General features: G+C 42.4%; 1 protein-coding gene across 5 annotated transcripts in view; it reads right to left on the bottom strand.

The window, feature by feature from the left end:
* ITPRIP (inositol 1,4,5-trisphosphate receptor interacting protein) overlaps positions 1 to 13,768 on the bottom strand; it is a 48,865-nt gene that overhangs the window by 3,849 nt on the left and 31,248 nt on the right. The window contains exon 1 of one of the 5 annotated variants that reach the window (XM_075215734.1): positions 8,187 to 8,364. The exons of 2 other annotated variants lie outside the window; for them this stretch is intronic. The gene's annotated coding sequence lies outside the window, so the exon portion shown is untranslated. Of the gene's footprint in view, positions 1 to 3,215; positions 3,312 to 6,245; positions 6,267 to 8,186; positions 8,365 to 13,768 lie in introns of those variants that run through there. 2 more of the 5 variants (XM_075215738.1, XM_075215735.1) reach the window with 2 other exon arrangements.

Genomic DNA, 13,768 nt, shown 5'->3' with positions numbered 1-13,768 from the left:
CTAATTTGTGAAATAGCGCAGTGATGCGGTCTCTTATTGCAGTAGAAAAATTAGTGCCAATGTTGCTACTAGTGTAATGCATAATATAATTAATAATAATAATTATAATTAATATACATAATATAATAAATAGAATGCAAATCCTGTCAATGACACTGAAAAAAAACATTTAAATGAAAAATAAACAATGTCACTAAAAACACAGAAAACTAAAGCGATCAAATACAATGTAACAGTATCTATAACATGGAACATACAGCAGAATTACAGAACATCAAGGGAGGTCTGAGAAAGCAAATGCCAGGCTTGCCCTACCCTAAAACTGGTCCTACGGAGACGGGACAAGGGCACAACTTGCTGCATTTGGGCTGTTACTCCTAGATTCTTCTTTGATTTATTGTACAAATTAATTCCCCCCTACAGAAAATTGAATTTGCATCTGTATCTGCACCTCCTAAACTATAACCCATGCTGACATTCACACGTGTTGTTGCTCCTTCCCTGTATAAGAACATCAGCCTTATAGATGACAGATACATTGTACAAAGGTTATGGAAAAATCTATAAACATTTTATTTCACGCAACGTCGTAACACTTTATAGCCTAAAGTAGTAAAGTGGTTACTACTGGCATAATACGCGTACATTGCATCAGAGATATCTGCGCGAGGCACAGTGGATGGGAAGGCGCCATCTTAGACAATAACAAGAGTTAAAGGATAACTCCACCCAAAACTGAGCTTTCACTTTTGGGTGGAGATCCATAGGTTAAACATTAATGCAGAATAATAACACTGAGACACAGTCTTATGCTCTATGTTTATAGAATATTACTTAATTGGGGCAGGAGGGGTGTAACGATCATGGGCGCAGGGGGCGGCTATGTGACCAGGAGGTGAGAGGGGAACGGCGATGCTGGGCTGCCCCCACCGCCCATGCAGAGCGGAGGCCTTGTCTGAAAATGCATCAGTCCGTTATATGAGCGCTGGACCGCTCATGCGCAGAAGAGGCCCCTGCTCTTCTCTATTGAGAGCATGAAGGGGGCAGGGTAGGCAAGAATGGCATTGTCGGGCCCCAACCTGGGGGCCCGACAATGGGCTGTCCTACCACCTGCCCTGGTGGACTTTTATCATACAGGTAGCACATTGCCCATCAGAGTATTGCTGCACCGGGGCAGAAGTTAGGAGACCTGCTGGGTGGAACCCAGGAAAGTAATATTCTGCATGTTTAGGGCAGCATGGTGGCTCAGTGGTTAGCACATCTGCCTCACAGCGCTGGGGTTCATGAGTTCAATTCCCAACCATTGCCTTATCTGTGTGGAGTTTGTATGTTCTCCCCGTGTTTGCGTGGGTTTCCTCCGGGTGCTCCGGTTTCCTCCAAACACATACTAGTAGGTTAATTGGCTGCTAACAAATTGACCCTAGTCTCTCTCACTGTCTGTATCTGTGTGTGTATGTTAGGGGATTTAAACTGTAAGCTCCAATGGGGCAGGGAATCATGTGAATGAGTTCTCTGTACAGCGCTGCGGAACTAGTGGCGCTATATAAATAAATGATGATGATGTTTAACTTTGGATGGAATTACTGTTTTGCAACGAACTCTGTGTATATATATATATATATATATATATATATATATATATATATATATATATATATATACACGCATACACACATGCACAGTATATATAGTTATTTGTGAAATGTACCAAGTGAGAGAAGCAAATCTATTGTTGAATGCAACCAAAGACATTTTCTGATTTTCAGTGACATATAACAATGATTTGTAACCCACAACATGTACTAAACTATATATACACTATTATACAATCTCTTGCCTGCTCTGTAGTACAAGTAAGTTGCTCGATGAGTCTGTTGAATTCAGATTCATACATGATTTTATAATCTGCACTTCACAATAAAACATATGAATGCTCAGAGTCTGATCCACAGTCTGGTCCCCAGCTACGCGCTGCAAACACAATGGACATTCCCGGTTAGAGAGCCAACCCTTGTATGCACCAACACGTCCAAAGTAGATTGTCAGCTCCTTTACACAATGTAACATAGAGATAAGGAGGTTTTTTGAATATATCACCAATTCTGGAACTCTGTATTTAAAGGGACACTATCAGACACAGCAGTTATTTATTTATGTTAGACATATTTTATTTATACAATATCGGTCACATTCATTTGAGATCACTGTGGTTTAAATTCTAACATTACAGGTAGGTGCAACATTTGCCCCAAAATACTGCAGCCAACCAGCAGTTAGCGTCTGTCCGTCTAGTGCGGGCTAGATGTGTGCGGACATCACCGGGGGTTAGTGCAAACTCCGCGCCTGAATGGAATGTTAGCAAATGAGGTCCACTCTGTGGGCAGCTCGGCTTTATACTGGATGCGCTATTGTCTATCAGTATAATAATAATGAAGGGCAATAAGAAAACTGTAAAAATTTAAACTTTTGGGGTGATTTAGAGGCCCCCACAAGCAGACACTGCTGGAAGTTAAATACGTCCGTCCACATTTAGAGTTGCATTATGCTAAGGTGCATCTCAGCTCTCGATACGAACGTAACCCAGGAGCCAGTGAGTACTTACATAAGCAGAGTAGAATTTGTATCTACTTTGGGTAGGCGCAAAAAATATGACAAGAAAACACACACATAAAACATAACTCTAACGCTAAACACGTTTACCGCCCAAGGATACATCGCATCTCCGCACCCCCTCTGTACCGCACGTGTGCTTGAACTCCCCCGATCAGCCTCTCGGAGCACGAGGTGCCGCAAATTTTAGATACGTGTCGCTCAGAATACCGGCTCAACGCTGTGCGCAATGCGACCAACTTTCCACACAGCTCGGACGCACTTACATCTGACTCTAAATCTCCCCCTTTGTGTGCAAATGTCATATACACAAAACAGCCGTCACCTGTGTACATCGGAGGCGATTTATCAAACATTCTAAAGAGGAAAAGTGGAGGTGTTGCCCATAGCAGCCAATCAGATTCTAGCTATCATTTTCTGGAACGTTCTGGGCAAATGATAGCTCGGATCTGATTGGTTGCTATGGGCAACACCTCCACTTTTCCTGTTTGATAAATCTCCTCCTAAACGTGATTATTATACACACTGTTGATGATCGTGCTGCTGTAAAAGAAGCAGAATCTTCTGTCATAGATATTTGTGGTGATGTGCTGAGAGATCTGTACCTGCTCGCCCGTCCTTACATGTGTGATCTCACCTCCGCTCTGCTGTGCACAGGAAGACAGAGCCAAAATTACGGTCATGTCCCCAATACAGTGCAATTATCAGGGTGTGGCTCCCTCACCTCCACCCAGGTATAAACACAACGTTCAGCCATTTTTGGACTGGAAACGCCGGCTAAACACACCCCGTTCAGTGCAAGCACAGACTGCTGCCGTCAGCCTAGAGCCTCCAGTAATCTCCTGCAGAACAGGGAGACGGTAACGACAGGAGCTCCGCACACAGCTGTCAGCGACGTACAGAGGACTCTGGGCCTGGTGCAGAGTTGAGCGCAAAGTGTGGGCAATTTATGGCCCAAAAATATGCACCACAAAATATTGTAATGTCAGCCCACAAGCTGAGTCGGATACATCCCAAGATGTATCTGGCTTCACATCTGTAGTAAATGCTCCAGAATTACGGCAGGCGTACTTACACCCACATACACAGAACCAGGGCGTGAGCGCAATAAGACTTTATAAACATTGTTTTTTTCTAGAGAAAAACACATTTGCTAGGCTTCATATAATACAGCAGAAACAACCTGCTTTATCAGGTAGGAATGAAAGTAACAAATAATAATCTTTTATTTTTTTAAAAAAATATGTATCAGCGCCTGCAGTCAGGCCTGCCCTCGGCTCGCAATTCCGCAAACACACCCTCTTTACTGTACTCAGCCTGTGTTAGAAACACCCCTCCCCCCCCCCCTCTCTTCAGGTGCGCGCAACTCTGCATAGACCTGGGTACCAGCAGCTACTTTTGTGGAAATCATGTAGTTTACGCTACGCAAACGGGCGTCTGTTCAACTCTGCACCTGACCCCGTCTCTACGTTTTCCCAGCACAGTCTATTCTACCGACTGTGTATTTTGTGTGGAATTTAGCCAGTAATGCAGTTAGCGGTCTATGACACAGCCCTCAAATATAAACTGTCCAGCCCAATTTTGGACGGTTGTGAGGTATGTATTAAATACACCTTATACTGCAATGCTTCCATCTTTTTCCTGTGTTGTTATTCGCAATGTAGAACAGACAAGATGCACATCGGTGCACCTCAAGCAGTGATAACAGGACAGGGCTATTTTTCGTGTGCGATATTCTGCGTAAGTTCACGTGAATGAGTGCAGCGTTCATTCATTCACAGCTACTACACCGGAAATAAACCATGGATATCCAGAAATAGCTGTCCTGTTACAATGAAGCAGTCACAGAAGCCTTGTTGCCATCGCAGAGAGCAGCCGCTGCTAAGGAACCCCGAACAGATTTCACGGATTTACAAAGAAGGCCATAAAGTGTGGCCCAGTGGTTAGCATTTCTGCCTCACAAGCCCTGGGGTCATGGGTTTGATTCTGACCTCTGCAGAGTTTGTATGTTCTCCCCGTGTTTGCGTGGGTTTCCTCCGGGTGCTCCGGTTTCCTCCCACACTTCAAAGACATACTGGTAGGTTAATTGTCTGCTTACAAAATGGACCCTAGTCTGTGTTATGGGGAATTTAGATTGTAAGCTCCACTGGGGCAGGGACTGATTTGATGATAAAATATTCTCTGTACAGAGCTGCATAATCTTATTGGTGCTATATAAATATAGGAAGACATGTACAAAGTGCACTCTGCCATTCAGAACATAAGAGGAGGCAGCATTGAATTATGGGGGCAATAATTATTTATTGATTAAGGGGCAAAATTAATTTGTTATTAGCTTAGGGGGCAAAATCAATTTTTCACTTTATTATGGGGCAATATTATTGTATTATTATATTATGGGGCAATGTGACTTTATAATTATATTAAGAGGGCAATAATATTTGATTGCCAATGGTGCTTATCATTATTCATGGTGGGAGCACCATTTATATTCTACACACGTGGCACTATAAGATATATAAGAACTGATGAAACAGACCTTACACTATGGTCCTGATTCATTAAGGAAAGTAAAGAAAAAAAATGAGTAACTTTGCACCTTGGCAAAACCATGTTACATTGGAAGGGGAGGTAAATTTAAAATATGATGGCAGATTTATAGTTGGGGAATGGCCTGTCCTAGATCAATCTTCATGATAAAATGAAAGCTATCAAGTATTTGTGTGCTACTTGAAAAAGCAGCCAGTATTTTATATCTGCAAAATAATAAACTAATTTACACCCCTTGCTTTGCAACATAGTTTGTCCAGCAGAAAATGTACTCCTTTTTTTTACTTACTTTCCTTAATGAATCAGGTCCACTGAGCGTAATGTGTGTGTTTTAAAATACGTATGTACATCGGGTATACACACGTCTGAATTCAACAAGGAGCGGATGTGCAGTTACGACTGGTGATGACCTGTGTAAGTCTGCTCTGCTCTAACAGACAATACACTGCAGGATACGTCTAATACATATGTGGAATATGAAAAGAATCCACATGAATAAAAAAATTTAATTCAACTAATGTCAATAATACATTAATGACAACCAGTGCTTTATTGTAATAAAAAAGGTGCCGGAACTCCTCCCTTTCTGCCCCCTCGTTTTTCTGTAGCCCTCTCTTTCTGCCCCCACATTTTTCTATAGCCCTCTCTTTCTGCCCCCTCATTTTTTCTGTAGCCCTCTATTTCTGCCCCTGTTTTTCTGTAGCCCTCTTTCTGCCCCCTCATTTTTCTGTAGCCCTCTCTTTCTGCCCCCCTGGTTTTTCTGTAACTCTCTCTTTCTGCCCCCTCATTCTTCTGTAGTCTTCTCTTTCTGCCCCCTTGCTCTTCTGTAGTCTTCTCTTTCTGCCCCCTTGCTCTTCTGTAGTCTTCTCTTTCTGCCCCCTCGCTCTTCTGTAGCCCTCTCTTTCTGCCCCCTCATTTTTTCTGTAGCCCTCTCGTTTTTCTGTAGTCCTCTCCTTCTGCCCCCTCATTTTTTCTGTAGCCCTCTATTTCTGCCCCTGTTTTTCTGTAGCCCTCTTTCTGCCCCCTCAGTTTTCTGTAGCCCTCTCTTTCTGCCCCCTCCCCCACTCTCTGTAGTCTGTACTTACCTTCTATGCTTCTTTTCTTGCTTCTCTGCTTGATCACGCTCCTCTCACTGGCAGCGTCGTGACGTCACGACGCTGCCGGAGCCGGAAGCAGGACACAAACTAAGATGCGGTGCTGCACTGTAGCAGCACCGCAGAGAAAACAAAAATGTTAAAAAGTTAATTAAACTTTGAAAACCCATGGAAAAAAGGTGCCGGAACGCCGTTCCGAGCGTTCTATGACAAAAAAGCCCTGATGATAAGACATTAAAAAATTTGCCATGACATATATCTATCAGGATGTTATACATGTCTACTGTACATTAAATAAATGTTAACAGTTGCTCCTGATGGCAGACACATGTTGCTGCATACACAGCCGTCATCACTAGTAATCGGCACTTGGACTAGACCTGTAGCTGGAGCCAGAGATACGGCTGAAAAGTACCAGAGAAATGCTCAGAGTTTGATTGGACGCTGCTGTGGACGCTCGAGCTTGAAGCACCCTTACTGTACATTAACTACGGGAGAAATGTTCCCTCCCTGAAATCATAAGCTGTAGTAAGTGTCCTTTGCGTTCAAGGATGATTTGAATGTGGCTGCGTTCTGTGGCGTATTGTCTGGTTTGAGGTATTCGCAGAGCGATTCTGCGGACTATCATGGGATTGCTACACAATTGTACTATTAGCATCACAGACCGACGTCCCTTAGTGTCAGTTACTTTCCTTCCTTCCTGTAATATATCTCTGCTACTGAACGTGTGCAGAGCGGGAGGTGGCTGCTGTGTCGCTTTGTTTCCTCCGTATCCCATTTTATCACTGCTGAGTGCTATTTATTAATGATTCAGACAGACTACTTAGTTTTGAGAACTGGTTACAAAGATAACTGTGTAAAAGATGCAACAATCCACCAAATTCTGTCATTTTTCTAGTCAGGTTTAGAAAACAAAAGTCCATATTTTGTGCACATGTTCAGGAATGTCCCAATGTAGCCATCTGTTAAAACCCAGAATAGCAACAATAAAAAATATAAATAATTTATCAGGTGACGTTATTTGATAATATACAATGTAGTTATTAGATAAACCTCTTGCAAAAGTTTATAATTATTATCCTTTATGTATATAATACCAAAACACTATACAGGGACAGGGTTATATTTCATTCATACCAGTTCCTGCCGCAGAGGAGCTTACAATCTAATTTCCCTACCACTGGTACACAAACAGATTAGGGCTAATTTAATGATGAGCCAATTAGTCTAATACACTGAAATACAAACATTAAAATGCAATGTACGCTGGTGGGAATTGAACACAAAGCCCTAATGTTGTGAAGCTTTTACCCACTGCACCACCTTTGTCAGCGATATTCTTTGATTCCTTATTACACTGACATAAGTCTTGTGTCTACAGGTGTCGGTCCCCGTCTACATATTTAGTGCTTTTGTATTTCTCGTCCTACCATAACCCCTCCAGTTACACCTTAAGCGAAGCTGCGAGGTTCTTCTATAATGGGAACCTGAACATAATCGACCTACAAACCTGAACCGTCCACAACCTCACAGTTCCTCTGTCTCAGTGCCTCTCCCTTACTTTTTGCACAATTTGCAGACAATTCATTTAGTCACCTCTGCAAATCTCCAGAACACTGTAATGTCAGAATGTGACACAGAGACACTGATACAATCTGAAGATTATCTCTTATTTAGAACCTAGAAAACTGGTTTTAATTCCTGAACATTTGAAATCCCTAAATAATTCTGTTTCTGCAAATAATTGCTTGCCTGGATCCATTCACCCTTAGTTGCAGCACTGATCTTCGGAGAGAAGTGTGCAAGAGTATTTTTTTCAACCCTACTTTAACGCAGAAGCTTTGTCTCATTCCATCCCCTGCCTCAATACACTGGGGTTATTTTTAGCAAGTGGAAAGTTAGTGAGAGGGAGAAGGGATGGTGGAAACTTACTTGTCCGGGGGGACGGAGGCCGTTTCCTTGGCCAGAACTTAGTCCATGTTTCAGATGTTGAGTGGGGGATCTTCGGGGCCTGCAGTCTGCAGGTTCCCCTGTCTCTCTGCCCTCCCTCCTAGTTTCTCTCACAATTTCCTGAATGTCATCAATGACACTGAAAAAAACTGTAGCACAACTTTCTACATGGTCCTTCTTAAGGTGGGCTGGGGATGTTACTGAAGCTGGGAGACAAGAGAACAAATCTAAGGGCTAGAAATCGATGTTGTGTTAACTAAATATCCTTGTTAACATTTTCCCTGTTGGAAGAGTATAAATGCATTGCTGTGCTAAGCATTTTTTATGGTAATTAACTAATTACACTTAATTGCTCCTTAGTTGCAGATCCAGAATGGCAACTTGCTCAAATAAAACTTTAATATTCTCTGTGCAACTGAGAATTATTCCCCCCTTGTACTGCGCTACACACTATGCACTGCTCCTAAACTGGGCAGCTGGTCATCCACACAGGGAACTGGCTGGATTGCGACAGCTGTACTGAAGTTAATCCTTCGCCACCTTAACTAGGCAGCAATCATTACAACATCTGTATTCTCACACACAGAACAAGCACTGGCTGTACCCCCAGACAATCCAGGCCTTTGTAAACACAACGTAACTTCTCTCGATGATGGTCATTCGGCAGATGGGGCACACTAGGGGTTAATAAACAAGACTTTGCCCCAATGTTTAAAGACACAGAATCCCTTTCTCTACCCCCTTCCTGAATACACGGCACTCCGGCAGGAGAAGGATTTTGTCTTATAGAGGTTTCCAAAACTTTCCAAAATATCTGATTTTATTAAGACCTATTGTATGCCTATAATTATCATTATTATTAATATATATAGTACTTAAATCTTATATTATTGATATACATAAATCTTAGTTGAAAATTAACAGACAAACGCAATACAGAATGCTGTAACTAAAAATAGTTAGGTCATTTCTGATCATCGGTAACAGAACAGCAATTAAGTTCCAGCAGCAATTTAGGGCCAAAATGACGCGATTGACCGTCCCTGCCCCTCCAACCACGTCCCCTGCCCGGGATCTCCTGGAATTAATTTTGCAAAGGTAGGCAAGTATGGGACTGGGCCCCTGGCAAGGTAAATACTGTAAGTAAGTAATGCATGCACTTGTAGCACTACAAGTGCCAGCATGCACTAACAGCTGTGACTTGTCTTGCACGCTGTCACTTGTAGCGCCACAAGTGTGGATCCTGTAATAATAAATGTGAAACCAGTGAGCACATTCTCATAGTAAATAATATTGTTCTGTGTCAGACTCAGGTCCTCAATGCTCGGCAGAAAATCCATATTTTATACCATAAATATAAAATAAACAAAACAATCTGGACAAATTTATTTAATGGATACGAGAGCAGACAATAGAAATTCACTCATTGCATCTATCAAAGGTGCTATCAGGATCCCTGGAGAAATGTCCAAGTGAAGTGTTTTTCCCAATAAGCAAAACATCAAATCTACACTGGATAGTATTGAAAGGGTTAATGTTGTTATTTACACCCCCCCCCTACTTACTACCTGATAATGTAACTATAACTTATCAGTCTGTCCAGGAAAGTCTATGTGTATTTCTAAAAGGGGAAATCAGATAAATATGTTTGTGTAAATCTATATTTCCTTCCATGGAAATGGAGCCACGGATGTAGAGTATCTCCGATCTCTTCCCAAGATGTACGGCAGGAACCACGTGCGGAATGTTGTCAGATATCCCTGGAATGCAGCATACAGCCCAAGTATAGAAATGTGTATATTCATCCATGCAGGGGCTGACTGACTCGGCTCAGCAGCCTCTTAGGAACGTTTTCAAGGAAAAGCAATGCAGGTATCCCACTATAGAACCGGCCTAGGGTGCAGATGCCCTCCTGCCCAGCCCTTGCATCCCTGTTGTGCCCACAGCAGGAGAAAGATGCTGAGAAGGGCTTCTAGTGTCCCATACTGGCATAAATGCCCACTTATCTGCCCCAATAATTGGGCCACCTGTCATGTGACCATTTGTTATTGGTGGATATGTTCTCTTGGGACTTTTGGAGTTCCCTATTGGCTGTATCATTGCACCTAGTTAGGCTGGGTACACACTGCAGGTTTTTGCCAATCACACGATAAACGACTGTTAGCTCCGATATCGTATTAGTGTGAACGCTCCCACGATCATGTTTTATCGTTCCAAAGCTCATTGTTTCATTTGATTTTACAAACTGACTAAACATCTCGGTAAATTATGGAACGATGTCGTTCCAATCCTGCAGTGTGTAAGCACTCAGGTCCGGCAGTGTCCATAGATCTCTATGCAGTGGAGCAGAGTCAGGATCTTTTGAGCCGATGGTTATGACAGATGAAGAGCACAGATCTGACGGTAAATCTTGTAAAACGTGTATAGTGTGTACACAGGAATCTGCTGCTGATCTGGAATTTCAGTCGTTGGTAAATTCGTTATTGATATCGCATCGGAACCAATGTTCTGTAGCGTGTACCCAGTCTTTTGCCCAGTCTGGACAACCCCTTTCACGTGTTATTGTTACTTCTTCAAAATGTTTCTTAAGTGGTTATAAAATTAGCAATAACACTTTGCAATTTATTGAAACAGAAAGCTCGTTTACTGTTTTGTTCTCAAGCTTTCATTCTTAGTATGTTGTTACCTGAGACTGTTGCAAAATTTCCCACAAGTTGAGTTTTGAGGCTGAACGGTCCTTCCACAAAGGTGCGGAGTTTCAGTGATACAAAAGTCAAGTTTTGCTTTGTGTCACCATTCTAAGCTGTATATGTACATTTACAGAATTTATAGTTCTGAATAGAGCTGGAACGACGATGGTCAGTTCAGTTTCCTGCGGGATGTGATCGGAGGAGGACTGAGCACGTACGGCCAAATTCGTCAGATGAAATGTGTGAAATTTCTCAGCCAAGCGTAATAATTTGAATATTTCACTGGACTGTTTTGTGAACTTTGCTCATCTACACTTTCATGAAACCTCAGGTGAAAATTCTGCACTTCCTAACGGAATATTTGGAACAGCGAGCCGTCATTGGGACCTGTTACATGTGTCACACGGACCTGCTACATTGGAAACAATTACTGAAGGCTGCAGTTGTTTATCATTCCCACTTTTGCAGTAAAGTAGAACAATAGTAAGTTCAATGAGAGGTTAGTGGCGTTCCAAATGGATGCACGCAACCAGTGAAACATTAAGACAAAAGCACTGACTAGGCCCGTGTCCCAAAAGATGGAGAGTCTGCAACAAGGGAAATGCTAGATACACCTTCAATCAGAGTGTATCTAGCAAACAAATAGGACTAGAGTTATGCTTGCAAAACAAACCATAAGAGCTTAATTTAGATTTGGATGCAAGTGCATCTGTGTGTTACAGTTTTGCACCTCACTTAAAATTTGTTGCATGTATACAAAGTTAGTGCAACTTCTGGGATTAGCAGGCAAGTACTAACATGTCCATTGGTTGCATCTGTATGTAGAGTAGAGAATCGCTTAAAAGCGTTAAAACAATTCTAAACTGGGGTGGTCATATTTAATTTGCATTGGTGCACAGTTGTGCAGGTGCACCTTTGCAATCTACGTACAACTCTGAAACACCCCATTCAGGGCCTGATTTTCAGTTAGGAGCAAAGCAAAGAAACGGAGCAACTTTGCACCTGGACAAACCAAGTTACAGTGCAAGTGGTACAAATATACTTATTTTTTTACATGCAAGGAAAATATTGGCTGTTTTTCCATGTAGCGCACAAATACTTGATAGCTTTATTTTTACACTGCAATTTAAGTTGATCTATGACATGCTCTATCCCCACAATAAATCTGTCTCCACATTTTAAATTTACCTCCCCCTCTAATGCAACATGGTTTGGCCCAGGTGCAAAGTTACTTCTTTTCATTGCTTTGCTCCTAACTCAAAAATCAGACCCTCAGTGTCTATTTTGCAAATTTAACCCCTAAAAAAGTCTTATCTTTCCTAGTCGAATTTTGCAGTTAATCCTGGTGTTAATTTTAGCCATGTTCAGCTGTAAGCTGTATCTTGTTGTTATTGCTGTTGCAGGCTTAAAAATGACCTTTGACATTGCTTACAGACACAACACATTGCAGGTACACACAATGCATTTGTGCAATGTAAAGGCCCATCAGAATGCATGGAAACAAAATATATATATTCATTAAATAAAAATACTTTGAAAAAAAAATTATTGTTTTTTTTCTTACATGAAATACATATTGTATATCAGGATGTTATTAATGCCTAATGTTCATAAAATACATTGTTACAGCTGCTCCTGATTGCAAACACATGTTCTAGCATCATACACAGCCGTCATCACTATCACTCAGCACTTACACCAGAGCTGTAGCTGGAGCAACTGATACGGCTAAAAATGAGGTATCGTAGAGACGCCTAAAACTTGAATGGGACGAATGTGTGTGCGCTCAGCCTTGGCGCACCTTTATTGCATACTTGCCAACTCTCCCGGAATGTCCGGGAGACTCCCGCATTTCGCGGGAGTCTCCCGGACTCCCGGGAGAGTGTGGCAATCTCCCTGAGCTGGGCAGAATTCGGTTCAAACGCTGTGATTCACCAGGAATCGCGGCGTTTGGCCCCGCCCTTGCTGTAAAATGACGCGATTTGCGTCATTACGTCACGGGGCGGGGCTAAATGACGCTGTTTTTTCCAGGGGCCCGCCCCCTACACGCCCACCTACCCCTGCCAGCTCCTCGGATTAAAAATATCAAGTGTTGGCAAGTATGCTTTATTGTACATTGACTACGTGCATGCGCCACGTCCCTCTCCGTTACGCCCTTCATATTGTAGGCATTTGGAAGTGTGCAGACATGAATTGCACGGCTTAAGTCTTGCTTTTGTGCATGCAAGGTACAGCACATAGATCATACTTGCCAACTCTCCTGGAATGTCCGGGAGACTCCCGCATTTCGTGTGAGTCTCACGGACTCCCTGGAGAGTATGGTAATCTCCCGCATCGGGCAGAATTAGGTCCAAAATGCTGCGTTTCTCCGGGAATCGTGGCATTTGGCCCCGCTGTAAAATGACGATTTTCGGAGCCCCGCCCCTGGCATGTGACTCGTGCAGCTTATAAAGAGTAAACTAACTAAACAAAATATTAGAGGAGATTTATCACAACAAATACATAGAATAGTAATTCTGTCCATTAAAATAAATCCCAACGTTCATCTTTATGTGGCTTATTAAAATGTCCTTTGATGAGAATACTCTCAATAGGTCTGGCTGAGACGCAGCCTGGCGGAATATATTTTTCCATAAGTGGTTTTTTTCAAGAGGCAAAATGTCAATCTCTGCCCTGGGGGACGAATCCTCCCCAAACTGTCTGCGCCCCATGAACACCAGAGGAGCCTTTTGTTATCACATTCTGTCCTATCGTTGCCGGTTAACTCCCTCGTTTCCTGATCGTCAGCTCCTCTTCCTGTGTCTAAGGACACTTGCTAGTACAAAATACAAATATTTGCCTTTTTCATTGGCTATTTTTGTCGCCTGCTCTCGG

The sequence above is a fragment of the Mixophyes fleayi genome, chromosome 6 (genome assembly GCF_038048845.1).
Source record: "Mixophyes fleayi isolate aMixFle1 chromosome 6, aMixFle1.hap1, whole genome shotgun sequence".
NCBI lineage: Eukaryota > Metazoa > Chordata > Amphibia > Anura > Limnodynastidae > Mixophyes > Mixophyes fleayi.
Note: the sequence above shows the minus strand (reverse complement) of the source record. Positions and strands in the feature narration are given on the sequence as shown.